At 51.2% G+C, this 12,824-nt stretch overlaps 1 protein-coding gene and 1 pseudogene across 2 annotated transcripts in view; one reads left to right on the forward strand and one right to left on the reverse strand.

The window, feature by feature from the left end:
- The window catches only part of LOC117088402, an 80,660-nt pseudogene extending 77,742 nt beyond the window's left edge, over nt 1–2,918 (reverse strand). Inside the window, exons 1-5 of the transcript XR_004439192.1 lie at nt 2,762–2,918; nt 2,376–2,636; nt 1,855–2,130; nt 991–1,266; nt 761–876 (exon numbers count right to left, since the gene is read on the reverse strand). The product of XR_004439192.1 is annotated as a saoe class I histocompatibility antigen, A alpha chain-like (transcript). The remainder of the gene's footprint in view (nt 1–760; nt 877–990; nt 1,267–1,854; nt 2,131–2,375; nt 2,637–2,761) is intronic.
- The window catches only part of MICB (MHC class I polypeptide-related sequence B), a 280,866-nt gene that overhangs the window by 242,017 nt on the left and 26,025 nt on the right, over nt 1–12,824 (forward strand). The window lies entirely within an intron of this gene.

Genomic DNA, 12,824 nt, shown 5'->3' on the forward strand with positions numbered 1-12,824 from the left:
TTCAGGTCAGTCATGGTAAGTAGTGACACTGAACAGCCCACCACACACTCAAAATGTCCCAATCAAAGAATCCCCACAACCCAGTCCTTTCCCCTCTGCCCCACCCCCACCCACTTCAGATCCCCAGGGTCTGACCTTTACAATCCCTGAGAGACACATCAGAGCCCTGGGCACCATTGCTCCCTGGGGTAGAACAAAAACAGCAGCTGGTCAGAGACCACAGGAGACATGCGACAGGAGGAATTATGGGGTGGGTGAGCTCCTCCACATCCCAGTCCCCAACTTACACACAGCCTGAGAGTAGCTCCCTCCTTTTCCACCTGGGGGAAGAAAATGTCCTGTGAGGGGCTAGGGGGAAGGCAGGGCCATGAGGTCCTGGAGGAAACCCCTAGTCTTGGACTCCAGGGAAGTTTCCAGAAATGTGACTGCAGACCCAGGGCTGGATCAGGAAACATGAGGAAAGTGGGTGTGGGTTCTGGACAAACTGCCCTCCTGAGGTCTGTCCTCAGCAGGGACCTTCCCCCGACCTGTGACTGCTGGGATCAGGTCCCCATCACCACAGTCATCAAGGTGATTCTCTGTCCTTCATTGTCACAGGTGCTTCATAAAGAGTAGGTGTTGGCACACAGGGCCCAGGCTAGGTAGGACTGTGTGTGTGGATAGTGCTTCCCAGTAACGAGGCAGGACACACTTCTACCTGAGTCTTGAAACACCCAGGGGGACAAGACAACGCAGGCCCCACTCCTCTCTCCTTCCCTGCCTGAGCTTTTCCTCCTCCACATCACAGCAGCAACCACAGCTCCAGTGACCACACTCCAAGGACAATCAGGCCAGCAATGATGGCTGCGATGAGGATGGTGGGCTGGGAAGACTGCTCTGGGAAAGGAAGGGAAGATGAGGGGCCTTGACCCCCAGGGCTCAGCCCTGACCCTGCAGAAGGGCTCCTGCTTTCCCTGAGAAGAGACATGACCCCCCAGTCCCCCTCCTTACCCCATCTCAGGGTGAGGGGCTCCAACAACCCCTCATGCTGCACATGGCACGTGTATCTCTGCTCCTCTCCAGAAGGCACCACCACAGCTCCCCACTTCTGGAAGGTTCCATCCCCTGCCGGCCTGGTCTCCACAAGCTCCGTGTCCTGAGTTCGGTCCTCCCCATCCCACTGCCAGGTCAGTGTGATCTCCGCAGGGTAGAAGCCCAGGGCCCAGCACCTCAGGGTGGCCTCATGGTCAGAGATGCGGTGGTGGGTCACATGTGTCTTTGGGGGATCTGGGGGAAGAGTCAGAAAATTCAGGCACTTTGCACCTCTCATGGGACACTCCAGCAGTGCCCATGTGACCATCCTGAGAATGGACAGGACACCTGGGGTGGGGAAGGGAGCACAGAAGTCAGACACCAGCCTGGAAACAGGCACCTGGAACAATCTCCTATTTCTTGGAAAGTTTTAGGCTCTGAGGGAGGAACAGCGACTTCTGGTCCTGACGTGAGTGGAGGCCGAGGGACTCAGAAGAGCTGGAATCAGACTCCCACACACTGAGTGTGAGGCAGAGAACAAGGCCTGAGAGATAAAGTCACAGTGCCCAAGGCTGCTGCAGGGGTCACAGCGGACTGCTGATCAGTATTCCAGGGATTGTCTTCCCTCCATTCCCTCAGAGGCTTCATCCCTTCATTGTCCCAGAGAGCAGGTGGGCCCTCAGTCACTCTCTGGTACAGGATCCGGAAACCTAGGAGGATTCTTCCCACTCAGGAGCAGAGGGAGGGCGATATTCTAGCTTTGTTCCCGTTTTCCTCCTCTCCTGGCGGGAGGCCAGCCCGGGAGATCTACGAGAGATGAAGGCGCCCCGTGGCCCCCGGTACCCGCGCGCTGCAGCGTCTCCTTCCCGTTCTCCAGGTATCTGTGGAGCCACTCCAGGTACCTGTCCTCCAGGTAGGCTCTCACCCTCTCCGTCTCACGGGTCACCTCCCACTTGCGCCGGGAGATCTGAGCCGCGGTGTCCGCTGCGGTCCAGGAGCGCAGGTCCTAGTTCAGGGCGAGGTAATCCTTGCCATCGTAGGCTAACTGGTCGTACCCGCGGAGGAAGCGCCCATCTGGCCCCAGGTCGCAGCCATACGTCTCCTGGATGGTGTGAGACCCTGGCCCCGCCCCCGCTGTCAGCCCCGCCCACCGAGCCCCGCCCCGCCCCGACCAACCCACAGGGATTTGGGCCCAAACCGAAAATGAAACCGGGTAAAGGCGCCTGGGCTCTCCTGGGTCGAAGATCTGGGCCGGTCCCGCAGCCTCGGGGTGGATCTCGGACCTGGAGACTCGGGAACGACCCGGGCCAACCGCTGGGGATGGAGAGGGGTCGTGACCTGCGCCCCGCCCCGGGGTCACTCACCGGCCTCGCTCGGGTTGTAGTAGCGGAGCAGGGTCCGCAGGTTCGCTTGGAAATTCTCTGCGTGGGTCTTGGCGCCTCGTGTCTCCCGCTCCCAATACTCCGGCTCCACCCACGGCGCCAGCGGCTCCATCCTCGGAATCGCCGCGTCGCTGTCGAATCGCACGAACTGCGTGTCGTCCACGTAGGCCACGTAGATGAAGTGGGGCTCCCCGCGGCCGGGCCGGGACACTGAGGTGCCGAAATACCTCATGTAGTGGGAGCCTGTCGGGGAGGAGGTGAGACCCGTCCGACCCTTCCCCCGGCGCGGCTCCCCGAGTCCTGCACCCCGCCGGGCGGCCCCTAGTTCCTCCCTGCAAAGGCCGTTTCCCTCTCCACCTCGCACTCACCTGCCCAGGTCTCGGTCAGGGCCAGCGCCCCCGAGAGCAACAGGAGGAGGGTTCGGGGCGCCAAGATCCCATCCTTGGCGTCTGTGGAGACTCGGCGTCGGGGTGTGTCCGCGGGAACTTTAAAACCAGGAACCGTGGCGACCCTGATTGGCTGTTCTCGAAACCCGACACCCAGTGGGAGTGAGCACTGGAGCTGTGTCCTCAGTATCCGGGAAAAAGGACCTGACAGGTTGGGAGAGGGAGAAGAGAGACGCTGGGGAGTTGGGGAATCCCCAAGGCTGAGCCTCACCACCCCAGACACCGCCCTCGGTATCTGAAACCCAGAGAGCCAAGCTCCAGGGCCCTGGAACTTTGCTCTTACCCTGCTTCTTTTGTATCAAGCGCTCTGTCCCAATGTCTCCCCGTTTGTTGGCCCAGGAGTTGTCTGAGAAACCAGGCAGAAACCTTTGGCATGTGCCCAGGCCCTCTCCCTTCACTTTTCATCCCAGAATCCCTGTCCCTGAACTAGACTTTCTGCCTCCCACTCCTTACCTGTCCCCCAGGACTCTTCTAGATGAAAACTCACCCCAGGGAGCTTGGTGCCAGAGAGTGAGCTTGTCCTGGGAATGGAGGTGCAAAGACAGGGGTTGTTTTTTGTTTAAATCTGAAAAAGTTGTGCCTAAGCCCATGAGATAGAATAGAGACCAGTTTCCATTTTGTTTATTAGCTATAGTGAGTAGCAGAATCTTGGTAACCCCTGAATTACCAGGAAGCTAATCTGTAAAAAATGTGCCTTTGTCATTACGACTGGACACACAAGGCTCCTAAGTTTTACTCTTTCAGACTATATATCTGTAACTCTGGCTTGTATTTTAAAATTACCTTCATTTCATAGCCCTGAGTTTCTGTGTGAGGCCAGGACATTCCTCAATACAAAGTAGCACAATGTGTTACTGTATGTTGCAACCAGGAGCTAGTACATTCATTCACCTCACAGTTGCAAGCACTGAATGCAGTCACAATGCCCCTCATCAGTGCTCAGGCACTGCCTGTTTTTAGGAAGTAACCACATCTAAGTGATGTGTGCATATTTCATAGGAACACTTAGTATTTTTTTAAACCTGATTAAAAAGCAATTAGTTTTTAGGCAGTCCCACATAAGATATTAAAGACCAAAAGCAAAAAAAAAACACCTTTGAGTCTCTGTAGATGAATGTATTAAACATCTATTAAACAATGTGTTTAAACCTAAGAATTCTGCTGCTTTCGAGTTTTTTCCCTCTGCTCCTTTTCCTCACCTCCTGCTTCTCCAGTCCTTCCCTCCATCCCTCTCATTCCTCAGGATTCCTCCTCTCCCCTTAGTCCCCACCACTCTGTCACTCCTGAATAGCACCTCTAGCACTGTCCCATTACCTGCTACATGACTGTTCTCTCCACAGTGGTCCTGCTACTGTGAGTTAGAGTGTAAGAGTTAAAGAAAGAGGAAAGAAACATGAAACATGGCTTGGCAGTTAAAGACAGGTTTACTTTAGATAAAACCTGACAGGGTCTTCTGACCAATTTTGGTCAAGAGCACTTTCTTTTACAGACTAAGAATATATATTGGTTTTAGGGTGAGGAGCTTATTACAAGCTTGAAATCTTCCTGTGTGAGGGAGAAGTTTTATGGCAGGGTTGGAATGTTTCTGGGAGAAGGTGAGTTTATCTTGGGGCAGACATCTTCCTGGCCGGAGGGGCGTTATCTCGAAGCTAGCATGTCTCTGGTCGGGCAGGAGTTGGGAATGTTTCTGGTTGGAGATGCTATTTGTGGTTTATGGCCGTGCTGACTTTAGCCATTAGGCTGATGTCCTTTGGATTTAGGCATTTTTTTATTAAGGTAACTTTAGAACGAGGGGCTTATCAGAGATGGTGATGCACCTGCTCTGTCACAGAGTGTGTTATTTTTTCACATAAAACACTCCAATGGCTCCATCTCACTCTTGTGAAGCTTATAGAGTGTAAGGCACATGAGCATATGAGGGCACACTTGGTTCATCATAGGCACTAAATTAATTTTTGTTGATTGAATAAATGAAATATGAGTGTATTAAAATTTAATTGCATCATGGAAAATTATAAAATGAAAAACACTGGGAAAAGGTAAGAAAGATTTTATTTTATGCAACTAGTGTGTATATAAATTCATAAATTCATTCCATGTACCTTTTGAGCCTGTGTATGAATTTTATATGACTGCATAACAAATTGTCACAATGGCCGGGCGCGGTGGCTCAAGCCTGTAATCCTAGCACTTTGGGAGGCCGAGACGGGCGGATCGCGAGGTCAGGAGATCGAGACCATCCTGGCTAACATGGTGAAACCCCGTCTCTACTAAAAACTACAAAAAAACTAGCCGGGCAAGGTGGCGGCGCCTGTAGTCCCAGCTACCTGGGAGGCTGAGGCAGGAGAATGGCGTGAACCCGGGAGGCCGAGCTTGCAGTGAGCTGAGATGCGGCCACAGCACTCCAGCCTGGGTGACAGAGCGAGACTCCATCTCAAAAAAAAAAAAAAAAAATTGTCACAAACACTGGCTTTAAACAGCACCCATTTATTCATTTATTTTTAGAGACAGAGTCTGCCTCTGTCGTCCAGGGTGAAGTGCAGTTGCACAATCATGGCTCACTGCAGCCTCAAACTCCTGGGCTCAAGGGATCTGCCTGCCTCAGTCTCCAGAGTAGCTAGGATAACAGGCAAGTGTCACCATGCCCAGCTAATTAAACTTTTTTTCCTTTTTTGTAGAGAGGAAGGTCTCATCAAATTGCCCAGACTAGTCTCAAACTCACGGCTGCAAGTGATTCTCCTGAGTCATTCCCTCAAATGGTAGGATTACAGACATCAGCTACCACATCAAGCCAAGCAACACCTATTTATTTGTTTACAGCTCCTTAGAAATCCCGGCATGATGTGGGTAGGGTCTCTGTTCAGGGATTCCCAAAGCTGTGTTTTCATTTTGAGTTCCTCCTTCAAGCTTATGCAGAGGTGACAGAATTCACTTTCTGGCAGTTGTAGGACTGAGGTCCCTGTTCCTTGCAGACTGTCAGGATGGGGAGGGGCGAGGGCTGCACTCAATTCCTGGTTCCCACCACGGTTCTTTGCCACACAGCTCCTCCATTTTCAAAGTCCATAGTGCAGGAAACCACTCATGCTGAATTCCTCTCACACTGTGAATCTCTATGCTCAGGAAGAACCCAGTCCTTTCAAGGGCTCACAACATGAGGGCAGCCCAAACCAGGATAGTCCCTGTCTTAAAGTCAACTGATTTCGGACCTTAATTATATGTGCAAATATCCCTTCACAGCAGCACCGACATTAGTGTTGGTTGAGTAACTGGGGGAAGGTGAATGACCAGGGGGTGATTTTTGGAGGCCATGATAGAATCAGCCTAGCATGGCCTGGATCTTTCTTTTGTGTTTAATTGGGATATAGTTGGAAATTGAAATTCAAATAAAACAATCACTGTGAAGAAAGAGAGAGGGAGAGGGACAGAAGAAAAAAGAAAGGGAAGGAAAGAAAGCAACAAAGAGGAAAAGACAAACTGAAATCAAGAAGAGAATAGATGTAGAGGAACTGGAAACACCATGTATGGCCAGGATTATCAAAATAGAAGGAAATAAAACACACATAGATAGCCACTCTAGAATCGTGGAGACATAAGGGAGCTACATGAGTTGTCTGTTGCTGTGTAACACATGTTCCCCAAGTTTAGTGACTTAAAACAACTTAAATGTAAAACAACTTGAAACTGGAGCCACTGCAGGTGGGAGAAGTTAGATAAACAAAAGGATCTTACAAACTGGAATAGGTAAGAGGTCACTGGTGTGCAGATGGAAAGGATTTTGTTGGTCCAAGTCCTCCAAGAAGCAGATGCCACCATGGGATAAAAGTTGCAGCATTTTATTAGGGGAGGCACCTGTTAGACAATGTGGGAAGGGAACCAGGAAACCCTGGGAAAGGCAATAGACTGAGATGCAAGTGTGACCCCAAGTGATGGACAGAAGGTGCGAAGGTGTTTTGGATGCATTCTAGAACACAGGCAATCTAAGGAGAGTTGAGCAAGGACATGGAAGAGTCCTGCAGCCACCGTTGGCCATCAAAGGAGTCCTCTGTGTCCCAGGACTGGTCCTGCTTTGGTGTCCCTGGTGTGACCTATTACTGGTTGGGAACAGCCCGCAGGAAGCAGGGCCTCTGCATCACTGCTGCTGAGGATGTCAGAGCACAGGAACGAGACCTTGGAAAATTACCTGGAAATGCGACTCAACTCTTCCTTCCTGAGGGGTCTGGGTTCTTGGAAATAAAAGCCTCTCAGTCTGGGTTGGTGGACCATTCTCCTCACACTTACAATGGGACAAGCAGAACCAGGAGGCCCCGAAGAGGATCCCTGGGTTCCACACGAACTCCTCCTACTCTCATTGTGTGACAGCAGCCATGCGTCCTCCTGGGGATCAGGATCTGTTACCTGTGCCTGGAGAGGAGGGGACTCCTCACCTGCTCGTCTCTGGGCACACACTGTCCAAAGTTGCTCTGTGGCAGCTGTAATGTGTAGTTCGGTGGGCACTCATTTCTCCCCTTTTAAGAGTACTTTCCTTTAGAATCCAGGACCTTCTACCCCACAGAGCATGGTTTTGGGAGAGGAGAAGTGCAAAATCCCACAGCAGGTGAGTTGAAGGAATGGGATATGGAGCCACATCCACTTCCACCCCTTGGTATCTGAACCCACGTGTTCTTCCTACTGAGATCACAGAACCGTAGAGATGTCTTTGATTTTAAAAATGTACCATATCCTGAAAGATGGCACCCTCCCACCCCCAAAGAGCTTCCTGCAAGCTGGCATTGAGCTGTGCCTATAGAAGCTCTTTTCAGCATTCTTTATGGCCAGCAGCCCTTGGCTGGTGCAGATGGTGATAGGACCAGTGGGTCCCACAGCCATGGCCACACTGCACCTCCTTCCCTGTCAAGTGGGTCCCCACGAAGTTACTGCACGGACAGCAATGCCAAGCCTGTGGATCAGGAATATCCACAGCCCCCAGAGAGTGGTGCTGGCTGAAGGTTTGAGAGCAGGACAGGAAAACCCACCTGTGGAATAGGTGCCTATCCCTGTAAAGATGAACCTCTGGCCCTTCCAGGATGGAAGGAGTGCAATGTGGTCAACTCCTCACTTAGGGTCTGGTTGGTCACCTGAAAACATAGAGCCCTACCAGGTAACATCATTGGCCTCAAATGCTGATGAGTAGGACATTTAGAGGTGGCAGCATCTGGATCTGCCTTGGTAAGAGGGAGTCAGTACTGTTGGACCCATAGGTAGCCTCATCCCTGCCACTGCGTTTGCTCCATTTATGTACCCATCCTACCCGGCCTGGCTGACCCATGGGGAGGGCTGGCTAATTTCAATGCTCTGCTTGGTTGTTCAGGGCCATTTCAGGTTTGGGTGTTTTCTGCAGATGTTAACATGGGATTCAGGCTCAACTCACATGAAACATTTCCATCTCATGATGGATGCTGTCGGGCATGTCCAATGTATGACTTCATGAGTTACACAGATGCTGATTTGTATGGGCACTTGGAATCACATGGTGGTTTTGTGTCCTATGGTCAAGCATTCTCATCTCATCAGGGCCCATAACACGCCAAAAGCTGCTTCTAACATATTGCTCTGCTTTGGATGGGGTATATGTCTCTGCTGTGGATGGCGTGGCCTTACTCCAGAATCCCAGGCCCTCCGTTGTGACTCTCCTGCTGGTGCTTGGTTTGGCTCCATCCTGAATCTTACCCCACCACTGGCACTTTCAGCACCAGGGGGTCTGAGGGATGGTGGCTGCACCATGGCCTGGATCTACTGCAGTGTCCTTTCCTGTGGAGGCTCCACTCAAAGCTGGCATCCTTCTATGTCACCTAGAGTGTTGGCTAAAGCAATATATCTACCTGTGGAATTTGATGTCAGAGCTCAAACAGGCTCACCAGGCAGTGTGCTTGCTTCCTTGCATGAGGATGTGAGATGCAACAGTTTGTCATTCACTTTGGAGGGGACACACCTGGATGCCCCTAAACACTGGACCTGTAAAACTTCACTGCAGTGGCCATTTCTGAATGTCTGTTAGGTTTATCTTCACCCTCTGGAGAGAAGATGTTTTACCAAAGCCTCCAGTGTACTTTCCTCCTCTTGCTCATCCATCCCAGTCAACATGATGTTGTCAGTGAAATGAAGGAATTGAATATTCTATAGGATGTCCAGGTTCTCCAGATCTGTTAAGACTGTACTATACAGGGCTGGGGAATGATAGTAGCCCTGAGGCAAACTATAAATAAATGTGTTGTGGATCCCACATGAGTCACTTTATATCCACTTCTTTTTTTTTTTTTTTTTCTTTTGACAGAGTCTTGCTCTGTCACCCAGGCTGGATTACAGGTGCACACCACCAACCCCGGCTAATGTTTTTGTTTGTTTGCTTGTTTTGTTTTGAGACAGAGTTTCACTCTTGTTGCCCAGGCTGGAGTGCAATGGCACAATCTCGGCTCACCGCAAGCTCTGCCTCCCAGGTTCAAGTGATTCTCCTGCCTCAGCCTCCCAAGTAGCTGGGATTACAGGAATGTGCCACCATTCTCGGCTAATTTTGTATTTTTAATAGAGAGGGATTTTCTCCATGTTGGTCAGACTGATCTCAAACTCCCAGCCTCAGGTGTTCGGCCCTCCTCTGCCTCCCAAAGTGCTGGGATTACAGGCATGAGCCACCACACTCGGCCTATATCCACTTCTAATTGGAACGGAAAGGAATGCACTCAGCAAATCCCCAGCTGCACACTGTGTGCCTGAGGTCTTATTAATCTGCTCTACCAGATATATCCAGCCGGCATGCTAGCTGCAATCAGGACTCCTACTTGGTCATGTCTGGAGTAATCCCATTCATTCCTTAGGCCCCATCAGGCTTATTTGCTAGACTACACGGAGATAATAGGCAACCCAACACCACCCCATATCCTTCAGCTCTCTAATGTTGGTGCTAACCCCACAACACTTGCAGTGCCCTCCACAAGATTCACCTTGGGACACACGATCATTTGTGACTTGGCCAGAATGGAGGCGGTTTCAGAGGTTTCCCTTTGGCCTTCAGCATAATGACAGCCCTTACTCCACAGACTAGGGACCCAGTGTGGGGGTGACTCCAGCTGCCAGGGCATCAGTGTCAATTACGCACTAGGAGAATGGGGACATAACTAGGGCTGGGTCTATGGACTCAGTGATTCCATGATGAGCCATCATGTGTCCAGGTTTATTTCATGGCCTCCTTAATCCCCAATGTGATGGGGGTGATGATGGTGCTGTGGGCCTCTGGGCATCAATGTCATCTCACACCCAAAGTCAGACTCGCCCAGGTTCTCCCTATTTCCCTTTCCCAGGGTACAGTCTCTAAAGTAAATGGTTGTAGGTCCCTTTGCAGAATGGCTCAGGGAATTGACCCAGCATATACTTGCCATAGAGTTGCAGGGTCCTCCCTCCTAGGAATATGGACACCTCCTCCGTCACTGGGGTCTGAATCTGAAGCTTGGCTGAGATCTAGGCATTAGAATGGATCATGATTTTGAAAAGACTGGGAAAGGCGTAAGACTGTGACGCAAGTGGCTTTTTTATTTTTATTTTTTGAGTGATCTCAGCTCACTGCAACCTCCACCTCCCAGGTGCAAGTGATTCTCACGCCTCAGCCTCCCAAGTAGCTGAGATTACAGGCATGCACTACCACACCTGGCAAATTTTCGTATTTTTAGTAGAGATAGGTTTTCACCATGTTAGCTAGGCTGGTTTCAAACTCCTGACCTCATGTGATCTGCCCACCTCGGCCTCCCAAAGTGCTGGGATTACAGGCGTGAGTCACTGTGCCCAGCCAGACTGCAATGCAAGTTTAAACCCCAGTGAAGGAGAGAGGGAAAGAAGTTTGGCTGGAAGTATCCTAGACCCAGTGCAGGTTAAGAGAAGTTCAGTAAGGGTGAGCCCTGGAGCCTCAGTGGGCCTTTAAAGGAGGGACAGTCCTGCCTTTGTTTCTCCTCTTCCCTCAATTATTGAATCAAAGAAGCCCATGGCAAGTGTGGTCTCAGAGCACATGTAGCAATAGATTTTTTTTTTTTTTTTGAGATGGAGTCTCACTCTGTCTCCCAGGCTGGAGTGCAGTGGCCCGATCTCGGCTCAGTACAACCTCCACCTCCTGGGTTCAAGCGATTCTCCTGCCTCAGCCTCCTGAGTACCTGGGACTACAGGCATCCACAACCACTCCCAGCTAATTTTTGTATTTTTAGTAGAGATGGGTTTTCACCATATTGGCCAGGTTGGTCTGGAACTCCTGACCTTCTGATCCGCCCACCTCAGCCTCCCAAAGTGCTGGGATTACAGGCGTGAGCCACCGCGCCCGGCCATGCAATAGATTTTATAGCAGGTTCTTGCCTGAATTCACTTCCTTGCAGATAGGACTGAGGTCCCCACTTCCTCACTGGCTGTTGTCCAAGGGCCACCTTTAGCTCCTAGAGCCCTCTCTCAGTTCCTCACACGTGTCCCTTATGACATATCCAATCCTCCTGCTCGGAACCTCTGACCTTCCCTGCTCTGCTGTGTCTCCTCTGTCTTCCTCCTCTGCGGCATCAGAGGCAACAAGCGGCAACAGCTGCAGCATCATCAGTTGTGCTTCCTCTAGCTGAGGGGCTGGAATGTGCATTCTCTTTTTTTTTTTTTGAGACAGAGTCTCCCTCTGTTGCCCAGGCTGGAGTGCAGTGGCCGGATCTCAGCTCACTGCAAGCTCCGCCTCCCGGGTTTACGCCATTCTCCTGCCTCAGCCTCTCGAGTAGCTGGGACTACAGGCGCCTGCCACCTCACCCGGCTAGTTTTTTGTATTTTTTAGTAGAGACAGGGTTTCACCGTGTGAGCCAGGATGGTCTCGATCTCCTGACCTCGTGATCCGCCCGTCTCGGACTCCTAAAGTGCTGGGATTACAGTCTTGAGCCACCGCGCCCGGCCGAATGTGCATTCTCAAGACTGCCACAATGATCCAGTGGGGAGAAAGGACAAAGGGTGATGATAAAAGAGAAAAAAAGGTATGACCTGATGAACTGATACCTTTAAGTAAATGAGAAGGGATGATGTTTGGGACACCAGTAGAGGGACTGGCTCTGGCTGGGAGCAGGAAGGTTAACCCACAACAACCATCCATGTGGTGGAAGGCCCAGCATGCAGCGCAGCTGCAAATGCAAGAGCAGATGGAATCTGTGAAATTGTCTTCTAGTGTGTTCAATTTTCTCAGTGAAGTAGGAAGCAAGGTCATTAGCTGAAGTAAGAATGCAGATAGAGGGTTGGATGTGTGAGCAGAGAGAAGGTGTGTGAGAGTCACCCAGGCCAGGAGGAGGCTGAGGGTGAGCCAAGCTGGGAGAGGGTGATTGCTGGCTGTGGTAGGGGGCCCCCATGAGGTGTGGTTCATGAAGTTGGAGAGAGTAGTCAGTGCGCTGTGTGCTGCTCTCCAGCCTCCTGCAGCTATACTGCATGGGGGCAGGTGCAGTATAGGCAGAGGTGGAATCCACCAGCTGTGTAGTTTTGCCAAACAAGTCTGACAATGCAAGGGAGGGGCAAGGGAGGGATGGAAATTATTTACAATAGAATTCAAAATGGTTAAAGAGGGAGGAGAGGACATCAAGGGTGAGGGACAGGGAGTAGATGGCAGGATCACTCGGTTGGGAATCCCAGGGTGGGTGGAAGGATTGTTGGAATTGATGTACTACAGGGCAGACTCCAAGCTTGGAAAGCAGGCACATAGGCAATGAGTGGTTCACTGATATTACATCACAGCATATGATCAAACGATAGTATCTGTGTCCTCAGAGCCTGTGGCCTCCGTGCAAGGGGATGAGTGGAAAGATGGTCAGAGAATGGGGAGTGCGAGATTGAGAGTATGGAAGGGCTGGGGTTCTTGGCCATGATGAGGCCTAGGGATGACAAGGGCATGAGATTCAGGCAGAGAGAGGAGAAGGTCATGGAGGAGAGGAGTTCCAGCATCAGAGAAGCCAGAGGGCGATGC

The sequence above is a fragment of the Trachypithecus francoisi genome, unplaced genomic scaffold (assembly GCF_009764315.1).
Source record: "Trachypithecus francoisi isolate TF-2019V2 unplaced genomic scaffold, Tfra_2.0 Lachesis_group10, whole genome shotgun sequence".
Classification (NCBI taxonomy): domain Eukaryota; kingdom Metazoa; phylum Chordata; class Mammalia; order Primates; family Cercopithecidae; genus Trachypithecus; species Trachypithecus francoisi.